Below are 6,000 nucleotides of genomic sequence, written 5' to 3'. Positions count from 1 at the left end.
CAGTAAGAGTTTGACTTTCCCTCACGCTGCTAACCCACAGCGGGAGTGGGGGGGGGGGTCATTTGATGACTTCCCAGGTTAGGCAGGAGTCGTTTGAATTCAGCGCCTGCCTTCTCCAGTTTGGGGACGTAACGTAATGCTCCAAACATTGTTGGATTTTTTTGTATTTTCAAAGTCAAATAGCAGCCTGGGGGTTAACTGTAGACGATTCTTGTAATAGTAAAAAATCTTCAGGGCATTATTCTCTACAAGAATCTATTATTTTTTTACTCTGGCCGGCACTTTCATTTTTGGGTACAATATGTTCGAGACCTTGAATGATCTCCTTTTCAGAATCAAGCCCCTGTTCTCTTGCCCTCAATAAATATGAATTAGAGAAAACACTAACCGTATAGATGTGTGATGAAGGAAGGAAGGAATTGCAATAAGACAGAACCAGCAAGGATCCTAAAAGCAGCACGTGCGGCGTTCCGCTGGTTCTCGGCGCTCTCGTGTGGAACGTTGGCGTCAGTCGTCCGTACAGAATCAGGCCTCGAAATAGTTCCGTAGTGTTGTGCGCGCCTCTCTTAGTAGACTGCGGCCGCTGGGTGAAAGCCACAGATGGTGATGGGGCCGGTCTTTCGAATATACATATGGCGGGCCAATACCTGTCAAGGGTGCGGAAGAATACTCTGGGGATACTCGTGCCCAAGACAAAAGTTAATGTAGTCAGCACTAGGTGGTTTTTAGCCGGTAAGAGTCTGGCACAGAAGGCGCCTGACCTACCTTACTTAGGGCATCTCTGCTATCTCTCCTTCCTCCGTAGAACCTGTATTATCCCTCATTATATAAAAAAAAAGATAATACTTCGTCTCCAGTTCTGGCAATAATGTTGTTATACATATATACAAATGTTCTTCAAATTACACATGAAAATCACGAGAAATCACAAATTCTTTTGTAAACAAAATAATAATCAATCGTGTTATCAGTCAAAAGAATGTCATACATGTAGTTTTTTTTTTTCGAAAATAAAATTCGTTGTCCCATCCTGTGATGGTTTACGAATAAAACGAACTATTATTATTTGGTTACTTTCAATATTTTTTTAATGATTTCATTAGCTAAAGACACATTACCTGACTAGCAACATCATTAAGTTAAGGAATTCATTAGCAGTTTACCTATAAAAAAAAATGGTGAGCTTTGTGTAACTGAGCCTAAGTCTAATTTTGATTACATTAATTTGATTTTGCCCTTACGTTTGTTTATTTTTTAACACGCAATCTTAATTTGAATCACTTGCAGGTCTCCAAATAGGGTGAAATTTTGCACACGCTCAGAGTTCTAATGATAATACATGATCAGACGTATTTATAGCTTTGACAAGGGAGGGGTCCATTAGGTAATAAAACAGTTTTAGCTACTTCCTCCTTTTGCTAGTAAGGAAACGCAAAAACTATATAATTAAAGACCTCAAAACGAAAATGTAGCCCAAACTTACATAACTTTTTGTTGGGGGGACATGGGTTTTAAATGCACGATCGGAGCGAGCGCGACTTTTTTGTTATTTTTTTGAACTCAAAACAAAAATTACGTAAAACCGAACTTTTTGTTGGTTGGTAAGTGCAAAAACAAGGGCACATAGGTTCTGAATGCGCGAGCGAAGCGAGCACGACTTTCCATATTTTATAACTCATGACGAAAACGAGGTTTGAAAAAAAAAAACGTCCCGACCCCCTGGACCCTCCCCCTTATATACGTCTATGCATGACTAGCTTGAAAACGTCATTACAAATCCAATATGGCTATATATATCCTAAAGGTGTGTACTAGCTAACATGATTACATGTTTACTTGTTTTTTTTTTTATACAAATTTATGTGTATAATTTTGAGTGATATTTTTATTTATTTTCTTGTATACGGTTCTTCAAACCATACAGACAGAATAGGCATGATGACAGTAATCAAAAATCATTAAAATAATATATTTATTAAATTAAACTTGAAGCTTGGAATATAAAACGCGCATTGTTTTCTTTATTAATAATGTGATTAATGTGTATTTTTATAAAATAAAATTACGAAATAAGGCAATCCGCCATGATATCTTGAACACCAATCAGAGCTCGTGACGTCATCTCTCAAAACAACTCGCGCGAAAGCGCGCGAACGTCACATTTCGTTATTGTGAACTTCCACTGCGATCTTTGTTTTTAATTAATTAATTGTTTATAACACGAGTTATGGAGCCCGGATTTATCAAGGCAAACAGAGCTAATTTGCCTAGAATTGAAATCATAATGCTGGGAGAGTTTTTGGCATCAAATAAAGATTTTTGTTCAGCTGAATTTAGAAATGTTAAAACTTCCATGTAAGTATACTAGTTTAATTAAAAAAACTTCCATGTAAGTGTATTAGTTTAATTAAAAAAACTTCTATGTTAGAATATTAGTTTAATTAAAAACAATTTTAGTTATAAATAATTCCTTAAAATTACTTTTGACAATGTATTTGTTATCAGGTGTAAATGTTAATGAAATCTATTATCATGGTTCTACCCTTTATTTATAAATTGATTTTTCTTTTAGGTCCTCCAGGCCATTCTATGGTGATGACGCTGTGAGTTACGTACAGCTGAAACGCAAAAAATAAAACAAAAAAATAAAGTTGTACCCTGGGCAATATTGCTTTTGAATCTCGCCTTGCAAGTTTAAGCCACTTGTTTCGTATTTTTTTATTGTGAGGAACGTACACAAATAACTTATCAGGAGTTGTTTTGGATGTGTTCTTACACTGGGGGACCCCACAACACCTATGCACTTTCGAATTCATATTTAATAACACTAAAAACTTAATTATTGCACGAGCGTTCTTTACTTGCGTCTTGTAATTTCAGTCGTGACGTCACAAGTGACGACATGACACTGACAAGCGTTTTCGCGCCGGATTCAAAGTGGACAGAGAAAAATGCAATTATTTGATAAAAAAACTTCGCATTTTCTTAAAATTAATAATTTTTCATATAAAATAGACGTATACCTACATCATACAAAGGAATTTAAAAATTTGTCATCATGCCTATTGTGTTGCTGGGGAGTTTGTTCCACCATTTCTTCTTCCCAGCAAAAACACATAGGAAGTGGTGAAGGGCGGGCGTTTTGGGGGCTGTCTTTTGTAGATTTGACGTTCAAAAAGTGCTGATTTTCAGCCTACTTTGAATAAATGACTTTTGATTTTGATTTTACTCAAAAAAGATAAAAACACGTAACTTGGTGAATGTTGTAATGTTTGTACTCGACCAATGCCACTATGGCAGCGCAACTGTTTCACGGTAGCTGATGCAATCCCCACTCCGCTAGATTGCGTTACACTGTGTTGCTACAGTAAGATGCAGACCTTGGAAATCGGCTCATCGACTCGTTTACAACTGCCGTTTATGTAATTACTTATAAGTATTCTTCAGTCTTCAATAACAGTGATAGGTACATGTGACGAGTCAATGTGTTATTTTATTACCTAATCGATTATATTAGATGCCTAGATCAGGAATATTTCATAGAAGTCGTGGTGGCCTAGTGGGCAAAGAACCGACCTCTCGAGTATGAGGGCGCGGGTTCGATTCCAGGTCGGGAAAGTACCAATGAAACTTTTCTAAGTTTGTATATACTTTCTAAGTATAACTTAGACACCAATGACTGTGTTTCGGATGGCACGTTAAACTGTAGGTCCCGGCTGTCATTGAACATCCTTGGCAGTCGTTACGGGTAGTCAGAAGCCAGTAAGTCTGACACCAGCCTAACCAAGGGGTATCGGGTTGCCCGGGTAACTGGGTTGAGGAGGTCAGATAGGCACTCGCTTCTTGTAAAGCACTGGTACTCAGCTGAATCCGGTTAGACTGGAAGCCGACCCCAATATAGTTTGGGAAAAAGGCTCGGAGGATGAGATCAGGAATATTTAAAGTGGCTACTCTTTATCTTTGTGACAGCGTCGCAGTAGCAGTGTTCGCTCTGCCTCCATCCAATATCACCATCTGCCCGCGCACTTCTCTAACATTGCAGATCGCTGTTTGAGTAGGGATCATGAACTCCACTCAATTAGAGTTTGCTTTATCCTTAAGGATAACAAACAAGTCCCATACTTATCTACTTCCTAGTAATTAGTAGAAACGGAAAATACTCGTTGTTTTGCTGATTTGAATGCCCTTCGACTAGAACGACTATATTATAGAGTATATATAGTTCCAGTATTCCAGTATTGTATAGAGTTCCAGTGATCCGTTACTAGGCGAGACTTTTGCATGTAATAGCTACGTTGAAATTTTTGATATTATAAATATTATACGTTGTAAACCTATTATCCATTGTTGCATGGATAGAATAACTTCAACACCATCTAGGTGTCTACTTACCTATTATTACATATAAAGAGTGGGCTATACTTTCCTGCGCTTGGAAGTCGTGATTTAAAAAAAAAAAAACACCATCGTCTTCCGAGCCTTTTCCAAACTATGTTAGAGGTGGCTTCCAGTTTCACCGGATGCAGCTAAGTACCAGTGTTTTATAAGGAGGGACTATCTATCTGACCTCCTCAACCCTTGGTAAGACTTGACAACTTGGCAGACTTACTGGCTTTTCACTACCCGCATTGACTGCTAATGAGGTTAAATGGCAGACAGAACAATGAACTTCGCTTATTTTAATGTGAAAATAAGACCTGAACGCTTTCAACCCTGATTGGAGGGAACAATTAAAAGATCGATAGGTGTGGAGATACAATGGGGAGGCATTCGCCCAGCAGTGGGACAGTTTGGGCTAAGAAAATAATAATGTGGGAAATCATCAAATGAACCCGTTATGGGTGCATGGGTGCAGCGTGAGGGAGTGTTTTCTCCTCCTTCGCTAGCATGACTGCTTCGCAGAGGGAGGCGACGGCATCCACTCTCGTTCCGGATCATGGCTTGAACCAGGGTCGGGCGCCAGAGGTCGCCGACGCCTATTGCCGCCACGAGCTGCTTACTCCCGGGCAGGGCACAGCTCCGCCGTGTGCTCCACCGTATCCTCCGGTATAGTGGGGACTTACCGCCACTCTTGCGGCGTGCCCTCGGCTGGACGCTCTCCGTAAAACTTGTTTAAACAGCTCAATCAAAGTCAGTTTTTTCAACAAACGAGAACTGAATATATATCATAATATATCTCACGCATTTCCGCTATTGACAGAGTGAGATGGTTTATAAAAGTAGGCGCGGGGCCAACGACATTGTTCTTGGTTTGCAATTGTCAGAAATTGTCAAGGCACGTTCATCCCTACTAATATTATAAATGCGAAAGTAACTCTAACTGTCTGTTTGTGACGCTTTCACGTCGAAACCACTGAACAGATTTTAATAAAATGTACAGAGATCGAGTTGACGTAGGATAGTTTTAACCCGGAATTTTTAAGAATTCTCTTGGAAACGCGATGTAACCGAACTTTACGCGGGCGGATAATTCTATTTACTATTGAGCATGCCTTGTTCGTCTAGCATGCGGCCGCTAGACGACTGCTGTGCACGTGGTCTCCATTGGAATGGTAAGTACCAACATAGTGCATTTTATTTTCAAGCCTATCTGGTTTATGTTAAAAGAACTAATGAAAGCTGTACACTACTTTAGGGCTAATCGTAAAACTTCTTTATTGAAGTTTTGGAAATATACATACCTCCGTCCTTGAGATCAATCAAAACAATAAGCAGCGCATGCACAGCTTGCAGGTCACTGCGGCACTCTCACGACACAGACGCCTCAAGGCGGACACACTGCCGCGATGCTAAAGTATGCCATACTTAGGTATGCGTTCAATACGTTTGTATGTTATCAATCTATTATACATATAAATTTGTGGCACGTTAGTCCGTGATTCGTGGCTAATGTAGAACGGATTACACAAATAAATAATGACAAGTCTAGTTTGTTTGCAAAACAGCATTGATTCGAGTGAGTAGGTGAGAGCGTCGAGTCGACGTTAATGATTGACGCCG

The sequence above is a fragment of the Helicoverpa zea genome, chromosome 8 (genome assembly GCF_022581195.2).
Source record: "Helicoverpa zea isolate HzStark_Cry1AcR chromosome 8, ilHelZeax1.1, whole genome shotgun sequence".
NCBI lineage: Eukaryota > Metazoa > Arthropoda > Insecta > Lepidoptera > Noctuidae > Helicoverpa > Helicoverpa zea.
This window is presented reverse-complemented; position numbering follows the sequence as displayed.